The sequence below is a fragment of the Anabrus simplex genome, chromosome 1, assembly GCF_040414725.1.
Source record: "Anabrus simplex isolate iqAnaSimp1 chromosome 1, ASM4041472v1, whole genome shotgun sequence".
Classification (NCBI taxonomy): domain Eukaryota; kingdom Metazoa; phylum Arthropoda; class Insecta; order Orthoptera; family Tettigoniidae; genus Anabrus; species Anabrus simplex.
In genome coordinates this window covers 1,674,138,997-1,674,164,202 of record NC_090265.1, presented here as the reverse complement: position 1 = coordinate 1,674,164,202, position 25,206 = coordinate 1,674,138,997, and the positions used below count along the sequence as shown (strand labels likewise).

General features: G+C 39.7%; 1 protein-coding gene across 2 annotated transcripts in view; it reads right to left on the bottom strand.

Moving 5' to 3' along the window:
- Window positions 1-25,206, bottom strand: part of LOC136858674 (serendipity locus protein H-1) — a 318,900-nt gene that overhangs the window by 122,197 nt on the left and 171,497 nt on the right. The gene's annotated exons all lie outside the window — the stretch shown is intronic.

Sequence of the window (25,206 nt, the reverse complement as noted above, 5' to 3'; positions counted from 1 at the left end):
CCTTGGTCTTATGTATTCCGTAGCAGAATAATGCAGCCCTGTCTGGATGAATATTTGACACATTACACTGGTAGATGCTCAGCTAAATCAGACAAGGCAGACTAACTAGTACAATCAATTCCACCCCAGCATTCTGGCTATCAATCCTAAGCCATATTCACCCCCTCATCAGAAAAGGAAAAATGTTCTAGTAACGGAATACATGAACATTGACAACCATCAACTACCAATCCATCAGGACATTACTGGCACCAGAATCAATGAGCTCTGCTCCAGACATCCTCCATTCCAAAAAAAAAATAGCACATTGACAGAACATGATTTCAACCTTCATGAGGCCTGGTTGCAAGAATGGTGTAATAGCAGATCACATCTCCATAGTTCTCTATGTGTCAGTAACAAACCATGAGAAATTGATCTACCTTGCAGAAAGTGATCAACACCCAACAGAATCTTGACAAACCATGGTAGATGTGCTGATCAACTTCAGAAATGGGAAAGATGTCTACCAGAGAGTGAAGCTGCAGCTTCCCAAGGCAAACAGTGCAACGCATTGTTGACGGGTCCCCTCCAAGCTCCTATTCTGGAAATCCCAGAGATTTCCTGGACACTACACAAGAAGTATAGACTATGTAAATCAGTTAGTTCATATCTTTACATTTGCAAATACTATTGTTATAGTAATGTATAATGTAATCATTAGCAGACAAATAAGCATGAGTGGAGCTTTTAAAAGTAGGAAAGATCATAATATAAAGTTGGAATTCAAAAGGACAAATTAGGGCAAATATTTATGAATAGAAAGAGGGAAATTGGGACTGAAATAATTTATCAAGCGAAATGTTCAATTAATTTCCAAGTTCTTTGAAATCATTTAACAAAAGACTAGGTAAACAATTTCCTGTATAGGAAATCTGCCACCTGGGGATGGAAATCAATGACCACTACTGCTCCTCAACTGTGTTCCAATCAGGGTTCCTTTTTATTGTACTGTTCTTGATCGAGTCCAACCACTTTAGTCTGGGTCTTCCTCTTGTTTTCCTTCCTTCAATCAACTTCAACATCTACTTCAGCATCCTTCCCTCTTCCATTCTCGTAACATGTCGAAACAACCTCAGTTTTATTTCTCTCCACTCCATCTAAAAGCTTTTCAACTCCAATTCTCTTCTTGATATCCTTATTTCTTACCTTGCCCTTTCTTGTTTTTCTCGTTATACTTCCTAAAAATCTCGCCTGGATTTTACTCTCGTCTTTTCTGTTATTGTCCAGGTTGTTGCTGCATATGTCAGTCAGGAGTGTATATTTTTGCTTTACTCCTGTCTGCCTCACCTCACTTGGCAACCAGCAGTCGCCTTCACTTCCGCATGGAGGGGAGGCGGAAATACCTACCGCTACAACTACCCTGACCATTCACAAGTCCTGCCAGTCCTGCCCTTAAAAGCTCTAGTGATGGATTGTGAGTGGGTGGACAAAAGACATGGACAACATTAAGGAAGTAAAGGAAAAATTGGAATAGGAAGAATGTACTACAGTCAAGAAAGACACCAATACGGGGATTCAAATTAGTTGAGCATAGGATAAATTTTCCTGTATTATTAAAGAAACTTCAAAAAATCTGTTGGATATGCTCAGTGCAATACTTGTAAGAATATGATGAATAATGCATGGGGCACTTCTGGTTTACTGTGCCATGCATGCCAAAACTAAAAGGAAGGAAAGAGAACTTGAAATACATCACAATCACCACAATCAAGAGTGCAGGACTTTTGAATTTTACTTCATATTAGTGATAAACATGGTGCTTTGAATATTCATGATGCTATGAGCTAGATTAAATTTGTTACTTTAATTGACCTGTCTCACTCTTATTCTTGGCTTTGATGGTATGAAATCGACTGAGGTATTAGCGAAGTTAGTAATACCATTTCTTATGCAGCCAGTCCCTGTTATGAATGGAGTGAAAATGTCACTCAGAGAGTCAGTTGGTGCATGCATTTCAGTGGGCTTGGCAGACTGATATGTAATCAACTTCTGGCTTGGTGAGGAAAGCAACGGGAAACTATCTCATTCCTCATTTCCCTAGAATGCCTCTTCATTGACGCCTAGGCCATCTATGACAGCTGATGACAAAGCTGTTGAGAATCAAACCAGCCTTCAGGCTGAATACCCAATGTACATACATGCCAGAAGTCCTTAATGCTATAAAGGAGAGCAATTGCTCAACCACCGCATACCTGTGGACTGACAACCATAAAGGGTGTCATGTGCCCGTTACAATGCACTACATAACAAAAGATTGGCTGCCGAGAAAAAATGTGTCAGGGTGTACTGTTTTCCCGACTGTTCTATAATTGGAGCAAATATTAGAGAGGAGTCAGAATTCCAACTGTTACACCTAGGGCTTTCTCAAGAAAACTAAAAGAAAATAGCATTTGTTACGGATCTGAGAAGTAATATTGTGAAGGTCCTACAACATTATTAAATGTCTCCCCTATGCTGCGCACATGTTCAATACAGAATTAAGGCATGCACTGGATGAATCTTACCTGAATGATAAAACTGCTGAAGCAAATGAGGTGTTGCGGCCCACAAAAACTATTATATCATACTTCAAAAGGAGAGGTCTATGCATTCAACTTCAGTCTTCATTAAAACAATACTGACAGGCCTATATTTGCTGGAATAGTTATGTGACCATGTTGGAGTCTGTTCATTCCCATATAGAGGATATAATCAGTGATGGGAAGACTACAAGAAAAAAGTAACTGGGCAGAATTAGTTACCTGAGAAATACTTTACTCGATTACACATTAGATTTTCAAATAGTAATCAGTAAATATAATATTACCCTACAGAACACTAGTCTTAGGGAAATCACTAACATTCTTTTTTTGCACAGGGAATAATACAAAAGTTTGCAAAGAAAAGATATTGGTGCTTTTTATTTTTAAGCATAGTGCCAGAGCATTGCACCACCTCACACTCTTTGTTGAATTAGCAAGGAGTGAGGATGTACTACTGGAGCACTTCATTAAGATAAGTTCTACTTTCCCTGTCAACCGCTAAAGTTATGCCGACCGCCACGTATGGAATCCAACTAATATGGACCTACCTGCTGGTGAACAACCTTAGGAAACTAGAGAACGTTAGCGCAAGATTCCTAAAAAGAGCTCTCTCAATATCCAAGTTTACAAGGAACTGTTATGTGCACATAATAGCACAAAAATCCTACTTTATCGAAGACATAAGAAATTGCTTCGGGCTACCAGAAACACAAACATACAAAACCATCATTGAGGAGAGACATAACAAAGCCAGTGAGATACCGAGATAAGTAATGGACACAGAAGCGATGAAAACAGAAACCTGGAAGGGACCGAACTTCGAGCTCCACCATCTCTACACAAGATTCGCCGCCCACAGTTTCCACGGCAAGATATACCAGAATGAATCATACCATGGACCCAAGGAGGACTGCATCTGCAAACTATGCAACTAACCATGCTCCAAGTACCATTTGGTAAAATGTAGAAACAGAACCCAATTTTTAAACGTTGGTGACAAAAGAATGGTGGAAGATAACCCATGCTAATGTACACATTGTTTTTAATATTAAATAAAATTAAGATCAGTTCTAACTTTCAAGTATCAAAGGGTATAAACAGAATTAAAACATAAGTGTTTCTACATTTCTAAACAATTTTCATCAATTTAAAAAAAAGTGTGATTTGATAGAATCTGATGATGTTTTTTCAAGAACATTCTTTGCAATATAAGAATGTCATATTTGAATTACAAAAGACTTTCTACTTGAAGATTATTTTTGATGTATCTAACAAACTGATACCTGTAACCACTGTTCACAATTGCTAAGTCACTTCTTATATCAAGACTTGAAGAACAAGTGTTTTTATGTGTTATTTCAAGTTTGATTTTTCATAGGACTTAAGTGTTGTGCTTTTTCCAGTGTTTTGTTAACTTTACATTCTATATTTAAGGCTAAAGATGGCCCAGTGGGGCCAAAACATGTACCAACCACATGAATTTTCTTAATTTTTACTTTTAACACACACTTTTATTGACTAAGGTGGACGAATTATTTTTTTCTTTTATGTCATTCTTTGTTTAATAGTGTGCGTTTTTTACAGGTATGTTAGACTGAAAAACTTTAATGTTACATTGACCACATACCTCTAACCAACCTCCCTGTCATGTTTCATCTCTCTCCTCAGCCTCTACATCAATTAGTGTATCAATCCCCATGGCCAAGGAACATTTTTTGTGAGTCTAACAGATCAAACACTATATTCTTTTTTAAGGGTCTCAGATGTACATTTACTTTGGCTTGCTCTATATTCTCTTGCCCTCCAGGCCATTTGCTCAAAATGCTCTTTCAATATGTAACACTGCAATTATCTGTAAAATTGTTAAGAATTACAAATAAAATATATATGGAAATTTTTGTGGGAAAATTAATTCTAGATCTCGCATGTATGCTCCATTTTTAACATGACTTAAAGGTTTAGCTATTACTTCTTGTTTTTATCAAATAAAACATGAGTCAAAAGGACAGAAAAGGATTTTTTCCTGGAAAACTGCTAGTTAGGAAGAAAATGCATTAGGACTTTTTCTAGGAAATTTAATTCAAAGTAGACTTGTTGAGCTCCACTTCTATTAGGACTAACCGTTCAGGCAGTTCATATTCACTGTTAAGGGTACCAGATGCACAATATTTCCAGTTTGCCCTAATTTTTTTTTTTTATAAACTACCTGCTTCCACGATAAGCTAGTTGTTGTTGTTTGGGACATCAGTCCATTGACTGGTTTGATGGAGCTCACCATAACACCCTAACCTGTGCTAACCTTATCATTTCTACATAACTACTACATCCTGCATCTGCTCTAATCTGCTTGTAATATTCATACCTTGGTACCCCTACATTCTTACCACCTACGCTTCCCTCAAAAACCAACTGAACAAGACCTGGGTGTCTTAAAATGTGTCTTATCGTTCTATCTCTTCTTCTCATCAAATTTACATAATATAGTAAGAATTACTCAAAGGATGTTCCAATCCACACTCTAAAAGGTACTTTTACACAATTTAATAAATAAGTACCGGTTTTGGTTCGCCTAGAACAATCCTCAGCTCAAACAATACATAAATTAAGGAAGATGTTCGCATAACACACATTAACAAATAGATATGCATAAATATACACGATTTAGTCAACATAATCTATATGTCACTAAACACATGCTAATCTTGAAATAACTTTCATAACGTTAAAATAGTGTTGTAAAACTACATGCACAAATCATTAAAGTTTGTCTTAAAATGTTATATGACACTTGTGTCTATAGTTCTTGAAAAACCGGGCGAGTTGGCCGTGCGCGTAGAGGCGCGCGGCTGTGAGCTTGCATCCGGGAGATAGTAGGTTCGAATCCCACTATCGGCAGCCCTGAAAATGGTTTTCCGTGGTTTCCCATTTTCACACCAGGCAAATGCTGGGGCTGTACCTTAATTACGGCCACGGCCGCTTCCTTCCAACTCCTAGGCCTTTCCTATCCCATCGTCGCCATAAGACCTATCTGTGTCGGTGCGACGTAAAGCCCCTAGCAAAAAAAAAAAAGTTCTTGTAAAGTTCCTGTATAATAGTAGCGTTATATTGGTGGACCTGTGAAGGTGGATGAACTAGTACGTTTAGTACGTGTGAGGTATCAGGGTCATAATACATACATACATACATACATACATACATACATACATACATTATCATTATAGACTGTTATGCCTTCCAGCGTTCAGTCTGCAAGCCTCTGAGAACTTACTAAACGTTGCCACAATCCTCTATTTGCAACCAATGCTGTGGCCTCATTAAGTTCTATACCTCTTTTCTTTAACTCGTTAGAAACTGAGTCTAACCATCCTTGTCCTGGTCTCCCGTTACTTCTCTTACCCTCCATAACAGAGTCCATTATTCTCCTAGGTAACCTATCCTCCTCCATTCGCCTCACATGAGCTCCCCAACCCTGAAGGCAGTTTATGTGTACAGCTTCATTCATCGAGTTCATTCCTAATTCAGCCTTTATCTCCTCATTACTCAGAAAATTTTAAGCAAGCCTTGGATCTATGGGAGTAATGAAGCCCGCACTCCCATTTGACAGGCAAGGGACTCCTTGGAAACAACTTAACAAACAAAATGGAATTCGATCGGGAGCTATCAATATTAATGGGGCCTATGAAAGAAAGAAAGTAGAACTGGCTGAGTTCGTAAAGAGGATGCATCTGAATGTGCTAGGAGTAAATGCTATTTGGGTAAGGGGAGATAAGGAGGAAGAGATAGGAGATTATAAAGTGAACTTGACGGGTGTTAAAAAGGGAAGGGCAGAGTGTGGGGTGGGGCCGTTCATCAGAAATACAACCGCAAGCAACATAGCTTCTGTTAGGCACGTAAATGAGCGAATGATGTGGGTAGATTTGGCAGTGACAATTGTCTCAGTGTATTCACCATGTGAGGATGGAGATGAGGATGAAGTTGACAAGTATGAAGCATTGAGTGACGTCATAGTCAGGGTCAACAGCAAGGATAGGATAGTGCTAATGGGCGATTTCATGCGAGAGTTGGAACTAGAACTGAAGGATACAAACAGGTGATTGGTAAGTGTGGGGAAGATATGGAAGCTAATAGGAATGGGAAGCGTTTGCTGGACTTCTGTGCTAGTATGGGTTTAGAGTTATTAATACATTCTTCTAGCATAAGGTTATTCACTGCTACGCATGGGAGGCTAGGGGTACCAGATCCATAATAAACTATATCTTAACTGATTTCGAGTTCAGGAAATCTGTTAGGAATGTATGGGTTTTCCGGGTATTTTTCTATGATAAAGATCACTATCTGATTTGTAGTGAACAAAGTATCTCCAGGCCTAGAATAGAAAATCTCCATGACGAGGAAATTAGACAGAAGTTCATGGATATGATTAGTGAGAAGTTCCAAACAGTGGACAGTAAGCAGTTTCAGGATATAGAAAGAGAATGGGTGGCATACAGGGATGCTGTAGTAGAAACAGCAAGCGAATGACTAGGAACAACTGTGTGTAAAGATGGAAAAAGCAAACGTCTTGATGGAATGATGAAGTGAGAGCAGCTTGTAAACTTAAAAAAGAAGGCTTATCAGAATGGCTCCAAACAAGGGCTGATGCAGACAGGGAATTACCTAGATGAAAGAAACAGAGCAAAACAAATAGTTGTTGAATCCAAAAAGAAGTCATAGGATGATTTTGGTAATAACCTGGAAAGGCTAGGTCAAGCAGCAGGTAAACCTTTCTGGACAGTAATAAAGAATCTTAGGGAGGGAAAAAGAAAATGAATAGTGTTTTGGGTAATTCAGGTGAACTCATAATAGATCCCCGGTAATCACTGTACAAGTAGCTGCCTTTGTGGATCAGTGGTAGAGTGTCGGCCTCCAGATCCCAAGATAGCGGGTTCAAACCCGGCAGAGGTAGTCAGATTTTTGAAGGGCGGAAAAAAAGTCCATTCGACACTCCACGTCGTACGATGTCGGCATGTAAAAGATCTCTGGTGACACATTTGGTGTTTACCCGACAAAATTAATTGAATCTCAGTCATAGACGCCCAAGAGAGTTTCGGTTTATTCAGTCTGCCATCTAGTGGGCCTAGAGTAAAACGGAACGACAAAACTGACAAGCAGACAGCCAGATGGCGTCAACTTGAAATGTCTGCACACGGTAGCTGAGGCCATACGATTATTATTATTATTATTATTATTATTATTACTGGACAGGTGGAAAAATTCATTGTGTTTATGTTTTGTAGAACTAGAGAAAGCATATGACAGGATACAGAGGGAAAAGATATTCCCCATACTAGGGGACAAGGGGGTTAAGGGTAGATTATTAAAATAAATTAAAGGCATTTATGTTGACAATTGGGCTGCAGTGAAAATTGATGGTAGAATGAGTTATTGGTTCAGGGTACTTACAGGGGTTAGACAAGGCTGTAATCTTTCACCTTTGTTGTTTGTAGTTTACAGGGATCATTTGCTGAAAGGTATAAAGTGGCAGGGAGGGCATGAGTTAGGTGGAAATGTAGTAAGCAGTCTGGCCTATGCTGACAACTTGGTATTAATGGCAGATTGTGCCGAAAGCCTGCAGTCTAATATCTTGGAAGTTGAAAATAGGTGCAATGCGTATGGCATGAAAATTAGCCTTCCAAAGACTAAGTTAATGTCAGTAGGTAAGAAATCCAAGAGAACTGAACGTCAGATTGGTGATACAAAGCTGGAACAGGTAGATAATTTCACGTAATTAGGATGTGTGTTCTCCCAGGATGGGAATATAGTGAGATTGAATCAAAGTGCAGTAAAGCTAATGCAGTGGGCTTGCAGTTGCAATCAACAGTATTCTGTAAGAAGAAGTCAGCTCCAGTAAGAAACCATCTTTACATCAGTCTGTTTTCAGACCAAATTTGCTTTACGGGAGTGAAAGCTGGGTGGACTCGGGATATCCTATTCATAAGTTAGACGTAACAGACATGAAAGTGGCGAGAATGATTACTGATACAAACAGGTGGGAACAATGGCAGGAAGGTAAATAACTAATAATAATATTTCACAAACAGAACTATAGTACTTGGAGGTAAATACCTAATAATATTACTGTATTTCAAAAATAGAACTAGGTCTACAGCACTTGGAGATAAATAACTAATACGTAATAATATTTCACAAACAGAACTATAGCACTGCATTTGAAAGTTTCTTTCTGATGTTCTGACAATAACTTCATACTTTTATATAATTCATATATTTTAATATTAAAGTATATGTTATTTTATCAAATAAGGTTCTTCAGCAGCTGAAGATGGCTTTTAACAGAGACTGAAACCAGTACGGCTAAATGTATTTGTAATGTAAATACTGCACATCAGAAATAAATCAAGTATTGATTAGGTGGGGAATCCAAGTTCATCATAATTGTGATATGATTTTCTTCTTCAAAACTTAGTTTTTGTGGGTTCTTAGATGGCTGTAGAAGCCAATCTTGGAGCCGCAGATTCTACCGCAATGATGACATGAATCTGGTCTGATGGGGGCTGGCTGTGTAGTGTTGTTTTTCTTCAGAAGTTCCCGTTGTTTCCTAGCATTGCGCTTGTCAGTTTCTCCTTTCCAATGTTGTTGCTCCAACTGCTGAGTTCCTTCCAAGATATTATGGCACCATACTGGATAATCAAGTACAGCAGATTTCCAGTTGTCAGTTTTTAATTTGACATGTCTTCATGTAACTCTTTAGCATATCTTTGTACCACTTCTGTGGTCCTCTGTGTCGTCTTTGACCATCCTTTAAGTGGGAATACAGAACTCATTTTGGCATATGGATATTAGGCATACGAAGAATTTGGCCTGTCCAACAGAGTTGGTGCTTGATGTTTATGGCTTCAATACTGGTGAAGTTTGCTTCTTCTAGAACACTAATATTAGTGGGCCAATCTTGCCATTTCACTCTCAGAATCCTTCTCAGGCAGCGCTGGTGATACTTCTCCAGGCATCATATGTGCCTTCTGTAGGTAGTCTATGTTTCACACCCATATATAAGAGACGGTATAACAATAGCTTGGTACACATAAAGCTTGGTCTGAGCACCAATATTATGATTAACAAAGACCCACCCAATGGTGCCCAAAAAGCAACTGCTAGCACATTTGAGGCGGTGGGATTTCAGCATCAATATTTGCATTTTGCTGAGAGATGGCTACCAAAGTACGGGAAGTGTTCAACTTTCCGCAGACTTCTCCTTGGATTGTGATTATAGGACACATAATGATGGAGTTAGTTGCAGGTTGGTGAAGGATCTGTGTCTTCTGGATATTAAAGCTTGGACCAATGCTTGTGTTTGACCCATTAAATGCGGTTGAGATTGCTTGTAAATCTGTTTCTGAGTTGGCAAGAACAACACTGTCATCTGCATATTGGAGTTCAATAATGGAGGTTGTGGATACTTCGGTTTTGGGTCACAGTCTGCTGAGAATTAATAAATTTCCATCGGTCCTATATGCTATTTCTATGCCCTTGGATAGTTTTTCCATCAACAAGGTGAAGTATAGTCCCAACAAATACTGAAAACAAAGTGGAAGCTATCACATAGCCTTGCTTCACAACTGCTGTGATCTCAAATTTCTCTTCATGATTATTGTTGACAAGAACCGAGTCATTCATATTATCGTGCAGCAATCTAAGAATGTAATCCCAGAATGAACTATGCACTTTTAAGACCATGTCATAATTTTTAATGCTTGGTGGGGACTATAAGACATATTATAGGTTCAGTGTGATCATTTGATCAACTATCAAATTCTAGACACACAATTGGATTTTTCAGAATATGGGAACAATTTCCTTTTCCTCTTTGTAAATAGTTTCCAATAAAGACACACTAATATTCTTTCTGTTTGGAGGGGTGTAACCTGAGTGAAGTTATTAAACAAGTTGCAAAAATTGAGGATGTTCGACACTATGAAAAGTATTATTTGTTGCAAATATAAAATGAGCTACTTGCTCATCCAAAGACTACTACTATTTCAGTGTTGATCTCCCAACATAGCAATGGGGAACAAGAGAGAAGCCTCCCCGCAGGATGTGTTAAGAATATTGATTAAATTCATCCGGGAGTTCCCTGGGCAACGGACTAGGACATTTCCTACATGACTGATTCTCTCACACCAGAAGCATCTTCCAAAATATATTTCATTATGGTGACCAGCTAGTCTTTAACATGACAGCAAGGAAATATCAAAGTAAGTCCTTTTCAGGACCCAAATTTACAATCATGTCTTTCAATACTGAAGGCATATCATCTTGTAAAGAAGAGTTGCTGAGCCGAGTTTGCAGAGAGCAAAATGTTGACATTGCGTGTATCCAAGAATCCCATAGAGATATTAACCAGGTGCGACCTAGAATTCATGGCATGCGACTTGTTGCTGAAATACCTCATAGCAAATATGGAAGTGCCATATTTACAAAACCTGAAACCTTGATTCTGTCAACGGCATTTACAATAGAGAATGAGATTGAAATTATAACAATTTAACTTTCCAACTGTACAGTTACATCGGTCTACAAGCCTCCAGACTCCAATTTCTCCTTCAAACAACCAGTGAACTTTAGAAACCAGAAAGTGAATTTTGTGGTGGGAGATTTTAATTGTCACAGTACTGAGTGGGGATATGAACACAGTGATGACAATGGCGAGCTATTACAACACTGGGCAGATGCTATGGAACTCTCTCTTATTCATGATAGTAAACTGCCACATTCTTTTAACAGTGGCCGTTGGAGAAGAGGATACAATCCAGATTTGATCTTCGTCACTAATAACATAGCACAACAATGCAGCAAGGAAGTATGTAACCCAGTCCCCAGGTCTCAACACAGACCAATCCTATGTCAGTTTTACTCCACTATCCTACCTCAGTATGTTCTCTTTCATCCTAGATACAACTTCAAAAAAAGCAGACTGGTCAAAATTCTCTGCTGTACTGGATGATATGGTCCAAAACATCAAACCAGTTTCTGAATCATATGAACAGTTCACTGAGGCTGTTAAGAAAAGTTCTCGTATATCTATTCCCTGTGGATGTCGCACCAGTTACATTGAAGGCCTTAATCTGGATGCAATCTCGCAACTTTTTTTTTTTTTTTTTTTTTGCTAGTTGCTTTACGTCGCACCGACACAGATAGGTCTTACGGCGACGATGGGATAGGAAAGGCCTAGGAGTAGGAAGGAAGCGGCCGTGGCCTTAATTAAGGTACAACCCCAGCATTTGCCTGGTGTGAAAATGGGAAACCACGGAAAACCATCTTCAGGGCTGCCGACAGTGGGGCTCGAACCCACGATCTCCCGGATGCAAGCTCACAGCTGCGTGCCTCTACGCGCACGGCCAACTCGCCCGGTAGTCTTGCAACTAGAGGACTACTACAAGCTATTCGAACAGAACCCAATGGGTGAGAAAACTATTAAAGCAGCACATGCCCTAATTTCTTTAATAGCCTCATCGAAAAGAAAGAGGTGGTCAAAATTAATGGAAGAATTAGATATGATGCTGAGCAGCCAAAAGGCCTGGAGACTCCTAAAGAAGGTGAGCAGAGATCCAACCATGAGTAACACACATTCTTCTGTTACAGCCAATCAGATTGCCCACCAACTTCTCATGAATGGTAAAACAAGAAGCTATAACCCGGAGAGCTACGTTGAAGGTACTTGCAGGCAGGGATGAAATAACATCTGAGCTCATGCAACATTTCAATTTCACTGAGTTGGAAAATGCAATAATCAAGTGCAAATAAGGTAAAGCTGCGGGTTTGGATGATATGCGAGTTGAGCAAATAAAGAACTTTGGAAGAAACACGAAAGAATGGTTGCTACAGTTTTATAATAACTGCCTACAGATGTTCAAGATTCCAAAATTGTGGAGCAAAGCACGTGTAATTGCTGTTCTAAAGCCTGGAAAGGACAGCAGAGACCCCAGGAACTACAGAACAATATCTCTCCTGTGCCACCTATATAAGATTTTCAAAAGGATGATACTCAACAGACTCATCCAGACTATCAACAAAAACCTCATTCCACAAAAGGATGATACTCAACAGACTCATCCAGACTATCAACAAAAACCTCATTCCACAACAGGCAGGCTTTAGACCAGGCAAGAATGCTGTTGCACAAGTTCTCAACCTCACGCAGTACATTGAGGATGGTTTTGAAAATCGAAAAATTACGGGGGGTAGCTTTCATTGACCTCAGTATTGCATATGATACAGTGAACCACCGTATACTGCTTCAGAAGATCTTTAAACTCACGAAAGATTCAAAACTTACCAGATTGATGTCAACCTTGTTGCAGAACTGCAGGTTTTTTTGTTGACTTTCAAGGACAAAGAAGCAGATGGAGATCACAGAAAAATGGATTGCCCCAAGGAAATGTACTGGCTCCATTACTATTTAATATTTATACCAATGACCAACCACTTCCTAACAAAACAAGAACTTTCATATATGCAGACGACCTTGCACTAGCCTGCCAGTGTGCAACTTCTGAAGAGGTAGAACTCACTCTTGATGGCGCTCTGAAGGAATTAGGCACATATTACAAGGCTAACCACCTAAAGCCGAATCCGTCAACATCTCTGCTTTGTGCTTTCCACCTCAAAAACAGAGAGGCATCAAGGAAATTACATGTCTTCTGGAATGGAACCCTCTTGGAACATTCTTTCACCCCAAAGTACCTAGGGGTAATGCTGGACCGCTCTCTCACTTTCAGAAAACACTGTTCTAATATCAAACATAAAGTCAGTGCCAGAAAAAACATCCTGAGGAAGCTGAGAGGTACAAACTGGGGTGCAAAGGCACAAGTTCTTAGAACCACTGCATTGGCTCTGTGTTACTCTGCTGCAGAATACGCATCCCCTGTGTGGTATAGATCATGCCACGCCAAGACTGTGGACCCTGTCCTGAATGAAGCTTGTAGATTAATCACAGGATGCCTGAAACCTACCCCTGTTGAGAAGCTACACTGTCTTGCTGGCATTGCACCTCCAAGTATTCATCGAGAAATCGCTGCTGATCAAGAACGACTGAAGGTTGACAACGTTGAAGCTCACCCGCTGTTTGGTTATCATCAATCTCAATCTAGGCTGAAATCCCGGAAAAGTTTCCTTCGGACATCAAAGCCCTTGAAAGGACCACCAGATAAGGCAAGACTTTCCTTTTGGAAATCTAAGCAGCAAGAATGGATGCAGCCGCGTGAACATCTTCCAGCTGGTTACAATGAAGACTGGAGTGTTTGGAGGTACCTTAACCGATTAAGAACTGGTGTCGGCAGGGCTAAGTCCTCACTTAAGTTATGGGGCTTGACATCGGAGGACAGCAGGTGCGACTGCGGTGAAGAACAAACAGTAATCCACATGTATAAATGTCCTCTCTGCCCACTTTCATGTTCAGAGCAAGATTTAATGCTTGCTGATGACAACGCCATAGGTGTGGTTCAGTTTTGAAAAAACACCATCTAGATGTATAGTAACTTTGGTCAATTTTCCTTTGATCACAAAGTTTATACAAGGAGTAATTTTAATACCACCTATTCAATACAAATTTTCCTTTGTTTGTCCATTTTTGTAAGTTTTGCAAATAGTATAATTATCACTTTATTTTAACTGTATGATTAAGTATGCTTCTGACACGAGTAAATAAATAACATAGGAATCCAATGAGGGTGCAGCTTTTTCTTCTTACCCTGAAAGTATTCTGATTTAATTTCAATCTCTCATTAGAAGATGCTGCAATACCAGCAGTGGGTGTGATGAAAGCATACGTGGATGTACTAAGGATATATGTGCCTGTCGAAGTCGTGATTTAAACAGTATCTGAAAATAAATATTCAATTTAACGTTAATACCATATTTTCTAGATAAAATAGGAGCAATATACTTATTATTTGTTCTAACAACTGAACCACGAGACTCATGCAATACATACGTTAATGCAGATTGTGCACGCTATTATATCCCCGCTCTTAAAATTAACACTCTCTCAAGCCACCTAATTCCCCATAAGCAAGTCTGAGTCCATCAGAAAAAGTCACCAAACTCTCTAGAAATTCTCCAATCACAGGTGGTGCTGGCAGGCATAGATACAGCATGATGGTTGTATTCTGTTTTTAAATCTAGGACTTTATTATATTAAATTTCCTAATTTGTAAATTATACAAGAGATAACACATACATTACTGGCAATGACATAAGTTTATTTTTATTGAACTATTTCTGTACATTAAACAAAAACGGAAATTTCATTAATTAAACTGTCTTCACCTCTCACGAGTGCACATTTTGCTAAACTAAATGATTTTCTATTCTAATGACGACTTGGCCCTCTACTTCATAACCACACGTTTTGCATTTGGACTTTACACCTTTACTTGAATCCTTTTTAACTTCATCAAATGAAAGTCAAACCATATCACCAGGGGCGTAACATTAGGGCCTGCAATTCAGGAGGGCCTGGGTCTTCAAGGGGCCCCACAGACTCACCAAAAAAAAAAAAGCTAGGGCCTATATCTAGCCTAATGTCACTCTGCACGGAAAATGGTCAGCAGATCAGATCACGACAAAATAGTTTGTTTTTACAATTTGTATGTAGAGGAATTGCTATTCGGTTGCATCTAGCAGCAGTAATCTTAACTGTGTTGAGCATAACACAGCACAGCCATCTCTCACAACACTGCAGCACGCTCGTCACAAAGGACCTGCACCAAATTATTGAAAAATAATTACAGAAATGAAAACTGATACCAAAATTTCAAATTTAATTACAAAATTATATTCTTTATGTGTAGTGTACCTATATACGTCATGCTTATCATTTAACAATAATGTATAATTTCAACAATAACTAGATGCAGTAACAATCAGTCAATGCAGTTTCAAACAAGCTTCTTTTGTGTGAAGGTGATAAATAACATGGCGTGCGTATTTATCAGTTATGTGGTTTGATATTTTTCAAACTTTACTTGAACAGTTTTTCATTTAATTTTGTTTGTATATTTTTCTGTGTTGTAATCGAATAAATTATTATAACTGTGACTTCAGTATTGGTTACACAGCATACTGTAATTCTGTAGTTAATGAAAAATGAAACCAGTGTACTGCGTCGGCAGTTCAGCAGCTTAGCCGCTAAACCATGGAGGCAGTCAAATAAAATCTATTAAAACATTATTTTTTAATAATCTTACAATAATGAATAATCCCTTTATTCATATAATTTGGCAATATACTGCATTAGTTCTACTTGTAATTACATTTATATATTAGTTATAGGTTTTTTTTATTTCAATTGAGAGGGCCCAAATTTGTATTTTGGTAGGCAGGCCCGTATCATATTCGCTACGCCCCTGAATATCACATTTTCTACCAGTCATATTGAATTGTGGAGCTTAAAATACTCAAAAGCTTAAGTCCAACGAGTAATATCTACACTCTGCCACTAAATTTCAAGAACTGCTCCAGCTCCATGCTTGACAGTCTCTACAAGCACTTAGAAGGTGATTTCCTTTGGAATAGGAATTCACATTCGGAAGGGGATTTCCCGGAGTATGGTTCACTACTCATTAAGTTAATATGAACTGATTACTGAATGATTTAATTGGGCTTAATTTACAGTAACATACATAAGTTCAAATAAAGTATGCAACAAGAGATAACTTCATTAGTCTAAAACTTTTGTAATTTAGTTCAAACTATATGCTTATTGATTGCTTGTTCTACATTATCATGGAGTTTATCCTCCTCTTCTTCAGAGAATTACACATTTATCATACTAAACATTAGTCTGAAAAGGTGACCCGCAGTTTCTTCATGTACAGTGAAAACTGTCCTGAAGACCTAAGAATCAATTTAAATCACCATAAAGACTTGTTCTGTACCTCTATTTAAGGACAACTTCTCTATTCGACCAATGACCAGGCTTTTTCTTTGTCTGACCTATTTTGAAAGACTATTTGCAGGGTTAAAATAGCATGCAGTAGTAACTGAACTGGTGACATTAATTCCTTGTCACATTCTTTCTAGGAATAAGTAGGCAGTACACAACCATTTGTTAGGAATGCTAGTTGCTTTACGTCGCACTGACACAGATAGGTCTTATGGCGACGATGGGACAGGAAAGGGCTAGGAGTGGGATGGAAGCGGCCATGGCCTTAATTAAGGTACAGCCCCAGCATTTGCCTGGTGTGAAAATGGGGAAACCAAGGAAAACAATTTTCAGGGCTGCCGACAGTGGGGTTCGAACCTACTATCTCCTGAATACTGGATACTGGCCGCACTTAAGCGACTGCAGCTACCGAGCTCGGTTGTTAGGAATGAAGCCATACTTAGTGTCGACTTAGTTAAATGTAACAAAACTTTCCTGTCTGTCAAACACACTGCAATTACAATGTAAATTATAACACAGGTATGTTTATAGTGTTATACACTGACTGACAGAGCAAATGCAACACCAAGAAGGAGTGGTCAGAACTTTATGCCAATTGCAGGGTAGACTGACGTCACTGAGGTATGCTCATGATGTGAAATGCGCCGCTGTGCTGCGCACGTAGCGAACGATAAATGGGACACGGCGTTGGCGAATGGCCCACTTCGTACCGTGATTTTTCAGCCGACAGTCATTGTAGAACGTGTTGTCGTGTGCCACAGGACACGTGTATAGCTAAGAATGCCAGGCAGCCGTCAACGGAGGCATTTCCAGCAGACAGACGACTTTACGAGGGGTATGGTGATCGGGCTGAGAAGGGCAGGTTGGTCGCTTCGTCAAATCGCAGCCGATACCCATAGGGATGTGTCCACGGTGCAGTGCCTGTGGCGAAGATGGTTGGCGCAGGGACATGTGGCACGTGCGAGGGGTCCAGGCGCAGCCCGAGTGACGTCAGCACGCGAGGATCGGCGCATCCGCCGCCAAGCGGTGGCAGCCCCGCACGCCACGTCAACCGCCATTCTTCAGCATGTGCAAGACACCCTGGCTGTTCCAATATCGACCAGAACAATTTCCCGTCGATTGGTTGAAGGAGGCCTGCACTCCCGGCGTCCGCTCAGAAGACTACCATTGACTCCACAGCATAGACGTGCACGCCTGGCATGGTGCCGGGCTAGAGCGACTTGGATGAGGGAATGGCGGAACGTCGTGTTCTCCGATGAGTCACGCTTCTGTTCTGTCAGTGGTAGTCACCGCAGACGAGTGTGGCGTCGGCGTGGAGAAAGGTCAAATCCGGCAGTAACTGTGGAGCGCCCTACCGCTAGACAACGCGGCATCATGGTTTGGGGCGCTATTGCATATGATTCCACGTCACCTCTAGTGCGTATTCAAGGCACGTTAAATGCCCACCGCTACGTGCAGCATGTGCTGCGGCCGGTGGCACTCCCGTACCTTCAGGGGCTGCCCAATGCTCTGTTTCAGCAGGATAATGCCCGCCCACACACTGCTCGCATCTCCCAACAGGCTCTACGAGGTGTACAGATGCTTCCGTGGCCAGCGTACTCTCCGGATCTCTCACCAATCGAACACGTGTGGGATCTCATTGGACGCCGTTTGCAAACTCTGCCCCAGCCTCGTACGGACGACCAACTGTGGCAAATGGTTGACAGAGAATGGAGAACCATCCCTCAGGACACCATCCGCACTCTTATTGACTCTGTACCTCGACGTGTTTCTGCGTGCATCGCCGCTCGCGGAGGTCCTACATCCTACTGAGTCAATGCCGTGCGCATTGTGTAACCTGCATATCGGTTTGAAATAAACATCAATTATTCGTCCATGCCGTCTCTGTTTTTTCCCCAACTTTCATCCATTTCGAACCACTCCTTCTTGGTGTTGCATTTGCTCTGTCAGTCAGTGTAATTTATATTGTAACCGCAGTGTGTTTGACAGACTGAAAGGTTTTGATGCTTGATGATGCTTATTGTTTAAAGGGGCCTAACATCGAAGGTCATCGGCCCGAAAGGTTTTGTTATATTAGTACACAATCATTCTCAGGTTGTGCAAGCAGTGGCGGCCAGTGGACTGTTAGGTTGGAGGGGTGGCCACAGTACCTTTTCATACACGTCTTTCTTGACAACCTTGACAGAAAAGAGAAGAGAAAATTGAGATCTTAAGGTTGCCCTTATCAGCTGTTTTTGCCATTTGGATATACAATGATGATTACATTTAAATGATATTATCCCTGATGATCTGATATGAAAATGATGTATATATGGAATTAGTCAAGCTTTATTAGCCAAACCAGATTAACTGGAGGTAAATAAGTCCCCTGGAAAAGTAATAACTCAGAGCTATGATGGTTTGAATGTGATAAGTGGGCAACACACAGGTGTACAGGCAAGAAAGAAGGCCATGTACAAAAAATGCGCACTTTGTTCATTGTTACGCCCATCAATTGAACTTGATTATTGTGTGCTGTGCAAACCAACAAGCAAGGGAAAGGTTTTAAAAATAGCAATTTAAAAGGATTTTGCACGTTTTTCTCCAAATCTTCTAAACGGACAGCTGTACTAGATGAGATCATTTAGAAACGAGTCCTGAAAATTTCTGCAACTAGATGGAATTTTAGGGCAAGATGTGTAAGAACGATTTTTTTTCTCCAAAAATGAACCGAGTAAAGGTTTTGGATGACCGCAATGGTTATTCTGGTTGTCTCATAAAAATCTTGTCACATATCAACTGAAAGCACGCAGCATAGACTGAGTCTAAAAGCTTGTTCTGTATAGATTTAAACAGTCCCAAATAAACACAACAGTTAGCTTTTTTCAATGTGCCCCTTTAAAGTAGAGTCCAGCTCAACCATTAAATTACCCAACCCACGAAAAATTCCAGGATTATCGGATTAATTGCTTTCATTGTGCCCTCGCAGTGTGAACTCAAGATTTTCCACAAAACTTAATGCAGTCAATCAGTTCACTCACTATGTAACAGTTTTTTGATTCGTCCTCATTGAACTGTTTCATTTTCAACCTAAACGCACTATTTAACTGGCTCCTGATGTCTAACTTACCAGGCATCGCGAACTGAATACTATTGTTTATATGCTTTTCACTAGATTTATGATTTCTTTTTTTTAACTCATTCATGAGTTTTAGGTCCATAACACCAGTTAATGTCCACGCGAGATCAAGAGAATTCATAGCCAAACCCATGTAGCAAACGAACTCATATCTTATCTCACATCCACACAACCAGTCTGCATGCTTGTACAATTTACTTTTAAAAGGATTCTAAACCTGTGTAATATTTAAATCAGGTTTTGGAGGTCCTAGCCGTTTCAGTTCTATTCTACTGTCAAAAGAAAGACATCCGCTCTTGAAAATAGCATCCACAGAATTCATCTTCAAAAGCACCCTAAGATGTAAGCATTATTAGAATAAGTATGAACATTGAAAAAAAAGGAGACATTTAGGATTTAAGCACGGTAAGCACAACTCACCAGTTTTAACTCTAGAGCACAGCAGCAATATTATTATTATTCATCAGCAATATTACTATTATTATTATCATCCATAAACACAGATAAAGAAATTGCGAGGATATCACTATCACAAGCGGTTCCAAATCACAATCGCACCGGTAAATTAACACACACTACTTTCAAAGCTTAATAGCATACAGAATAATCACAACAAAGCACGAGTATAATGGAAGATTACAAACAAAAAGTACAACTATGGACCAGTATCACCGCACTCATTCAAGTCTTCCGCGCGAAAACGAACTCACTCACTGCTGCCAACCCTCATGAAACGCGGGATGCACGCCAGAGGCCTGTGTTACTTCACCTTTGCAATTTGAATCAACATTCCTGGTCTCAAATATTACATTTCCTTATCATTCATTATTATTTTTTGTCTTCAAATATGATTAAAAATAGGGCAAACAAGGCCATGGATTATTATTTAATGTCATTATATGCAGCCATGGCTGGTGCATGCTTGTACAGGGGTTTGTGAAGATGCCTTTACTCCTACGGACTCTGCCAAGCTTAAAGCCTCTTCCCGCACCCTTCGTCCCTCCAAAACTGTCCATCGGCATGCTTCCCCTCTTACATCTCTCTCCCCTCACCCTCACTGTATGTCGCTATATCCTGGAATGGAAGCTCGAGAGTCCGTGCCTTACCTTCAACCTGAAAACAGTTACCAGTGAAATGCAAGTCACTCACCTAAGTTTGATATTGCCTAAAAGTCTTCCTTAATAATGAGAATTTACAGTTTTACGATAAAATGTTAAGATCTGGGAATTCTGTCTGTGTGAATACAGTGATAAGAAGATTATGAGCTTGGGGTTTTGCAATTTAAAGGTGTTCAGGTAGGAAAGAAACCTAATGCCTGTTGTACAACAAGTTTTTCATTGAATTCAATACCTCACAAGAAAAATGGTCAAATCTTGTCAAAGATTGTTCAACACTGCTGAAGGTTTGACAAGATTTGAAAAGATCTGATAACGTTTTGTTTTAAAACAGAGGAAAGGCAAGCAGCATTTGTGGTTCTTGGACTAGCAGTGGAATATATTCTTAAAAAGAAGAGAAACGCACAATAAAGCATAATTTATAACTGTTCGGTTCTTCAGTGTGTTGAAACTAATTTATGAATAAATAAATTCAGAAATTACCTGAAAAAGAAACAACTTAAACAGGTATAATTCTGTTATATTTTTTTCTTTTTCAGGTAGTTTCTAAATTTATTCATAAATTAGTATCGACAGACTGAAGAACCTAACCATTATAAATTAACCGAGCCAGGCCGAGTGGCTCAGACGGTTGAGGCGCTGGCTTCCTGACCCCAACTTGGCAGGATCGATCGATCCTGGCTCAGTCCGGTAGTATTTGAAGGTGCTCGTAGACGTCAGCCTTGTGTCGGCAGATTTACTGGCACATAAAATAACTGCTGTGGGACAAAATTCCAGCACCTCAGCATCTCTGAAAACCATAAAAGTAGTTGGTGGGAAATAAAGCCAATAATATTATTATATAAATTGACAATGTCAAAACTAAAAAGAAATGGCATCTAATACCACAATTCTAGTGGAACGACAAGCGGTAATGATCTGGTAATTTTGCAGCAGTTCAAAAGTTGGAGGATGGCTGTCCTAATCTTGTTGCTCTTCCTTGGTGCAAGTCACAAATTCGGCTTTTTCTCCACGTAAGTCTGGGTCTGAAGTCCTCTTGCAAAAGAGCTGTCTCTCCTGTCTTCAATTCTGTTTCCTTCATCTCACAATAGTTCCCTAGTTGATGAAGATATTCCCTTTTCCATCTTTTCTCTCAAAGTGTTCAATTGGCTTCTGTCTCTGTTGATACACCTTTGTCACATTCTGTTCTAGTTCAGGTTCTTAGATGGCGGAGATGTCAAAATCTCAGAATTACCATATCTTCATCTTGAGTAACTGGGCATGAGTTGAGAGCAGTCTTGATGCCAACCAGAGTAGTATTTAATCCTTCTTAATGAAGCATGTTAAATCCGAGGTTGACTTTAGGTGTAATACAGCACCGTAACCTTTCTCACTTGCATCACAGAATACATGAACTTCAGATTCATTTTGTATCTCAAAACAACTGTCCATCTAGGAACATGCAATGACGATAAGTGAGGTAGTTTGAATATCCAATGCTGCCATCTCTCTGCTAGGTCGGGTGGTAGAATTTCCTCCCAGCCGAGTCCTTGATGCCAAGTATCCTGAAATATGATCTTTGCTATGGTAAGTACTGGCGTGAGTAGTCTCACGGGATCACAGAATTCAGCTGTTCCTCTTAGAACATTGCATTTGGTTCCCAGTTCATCAGACAGATAATGTATCACTATTTTGTGATTGAAAGAGAGAACATCTGCTTCAGTATTCAAGTTAATTACAAGAACACTTGTTTCTGACCTTGTTTCCTTGGCCGGCCCTGCAGTCTAGGGCTAGCATATCTGCCTCTCACCTGGAGAACCTGGGTTCGATTCCTGACCAGGTCAGGGATTTTTTACCTAGACCTGAAAGTTGCTTCAAGGTTCACTTAGCCTAAGTGGTTCCAACTGAGGAGCTATCACACAGTGAGATGGCAACCTCGATCTACAAAACCAAGAATAACAGCCAAGAGGATTTGTTGCATCGACCATGTGTCACCTAACAATCTGCAGGTCTTCCGGCTGAGCAGCAATTGCTTGGCAGGCCAAGGCCCATCAGGAATGTAGTGCCATGAGATTTTGTTTTCATGCCTTTTGCTTTCCACATTTCCTTTAAAGGAATTAAATTTTTAACCCATTTAGAAAGTGGTGATTTTATTACTCTCAGACATGTATTCAGCTTGTAGTAGAGAGCTATGGCTAGATTATCTTACATGTTGAGCATAAAATCGTCCATGAAGTTGACCTACCTGAAAATGCTGGGGCTAATGGATCTCTCTCCTTATGAAACATTACTGATTCTTGTAAAATTGTAGAAAGAAGAAATCGCTGCTTGCAAGCTACATAAAGCAGTATCCTTTGACTTCGTCTATTTCTTGGTGATCCCCATGTTCATCTATGTTTCGCCTACAGGATACGTACCTTATTTCATTTTTTGCTATTTGTTTTACGTCACACCGACACAGATAGGTCTTATAGGGACGATGGTATAGGAAAGGCCTAGGAATGGGAAGGAAGCGGCCGTTGCCTTAATTAAGGTACAGTCCCAGCATTTGCCTGGTGTGAAAATGGGGAACCACTGAAAACCATCTTCAGGGCTGGGGTTCGAACCCACTATCTCCCGGATGCAAAGTTCACAGTTGCGCGCTCCTAACCGCACGGCCAACTCTCCCAGTTACAGGATACCGAAAGCTTCCATCTGATACAGCTGCTTTTGAATACAACCGAAAGCATAACAGTGTAGCAGATATTTTGGACAATAAATCTCGCCTAGTTTTCAGGGCATCATTCAGGAAGGCAATCCATTTTCATGCTATGATGCATCGAAAACAATCCTGTAAGTAGTGACTCGTCTGGTTTGTTTTTTCATAACATGATGTGGCAAGTAGTAAACATCTTCAGATGAATCACTCGGAGCCACAATCTCTATTTGGTCTTTAGCAATACAATGTAACATATGTCCATGATAGATTGAACAAAAATCTTTTATCTTCCTTTAATCTTTTCTGTAATGAATGAAAATGATTTCTTGCTGTTAGAAGATTACTTGAAAAACTCAAATATCTTTCTTTCTAGGGAGACACAACCATTCTTCCATTTTCAATAAGATAACTACCATGAAAGTCTTGAAGAATCACCATCTTTAGTCGTAAATGCTCTCCCTTGCCCATGCCATGTACCAGAAGACTTCAGCTCCCAGAACTGCCTCACAGCGTTGTCCACTAACGTGTTCTCATAATGTGAGACATGAAGAACCACAATCTAAATCACAGTTGTGCCACTCCGGTTTCCACTCCAAACAGAGTTAGAGGTAGTACCATTGAAGACAATACTCTAACTGAACTTCATGACTTCACAATTTTCCAGTAATTTTCACTCCTAAGAGCACTTTGATAGGAAAATCTTGAGAACCATCTGAGAGATCAGCTAGTTAATCTTGCCAATTGGGATTTGGGTACTAATGTCATCCAGAATAATTAGGTAAGGTGAGTATACTTTGCTGCTCTCAAATGTATTGACTGATATCTTAGTTTGCGTGCCATATCCCATAATATCAAACATGATTTTTCTTCATGTGTTGTAGAAGGTGACTCACATCTTGCTACTACAAGTTGTTTCTTGAGGGTGGTATCAAGTTGCAATAAGCCAACGGGAGATCCAAGGGTGAAACTAGGTTGACTTCCATAGTCAAGAATACAACAAGAAGGGTTTTTATTCCCCTGGCTCCTCTAATCCAGATTCTGGCAGTTTGTAGATTTGTGGAATTTGTGAAGTGGCAATCTCAATATTATAAACATTAAAACAAGAATAATAATTTACACCACCTTTCCAATACTTATCTTTCCTTATATTTAGGATATAAACATTACAACTGCTGTTGTAAGTTGGGACATGTTTAGCTTATCTGTTGTAAGCATCATCAGCTGAAATAAATCTCAGCCATGTCGAACATTGTTATATGTTTTCACACTAGTTTTTAAGCCTATTTGATTTCCTATATTGTAAATGTCGTATTTTAGGGTAGGCCTACCATATATTTTAAGGACACTAGGTTCGGGGCCCTGACCTAACTTTAGGCCACGATTTATTTTGGCTGATGATGCTTACGACAGATAAGTGAAACATGTCCCAACTTACAACATCAGTTTAATGTTTATATCCTAAATATAAGGAAATATAAGTATTGGAAAGGTGATGTAAATTATTATTCTTGTTTTAAGGTCTATAATCTGACTTCCAGTACGGTCTACAATGAGATTTATTACTTGTAATGTAACTGCCAACCAGGCAACTGAAAAGAACAAATATCTTAACCTCAAAGTTAAGGTCAACAGAATATCCAGGGACATTATGTTTTTAAAGGAGTGCTTAAAGTATGGATTGGTTCCCAGGTTCTTGCAACATTTATAACGAAAGAACATTTCATCCCCAAATCTACATTACACCTAAGAGAAAATTAATTCTATTTGGCTGAAAAATGAAATAAAAACAC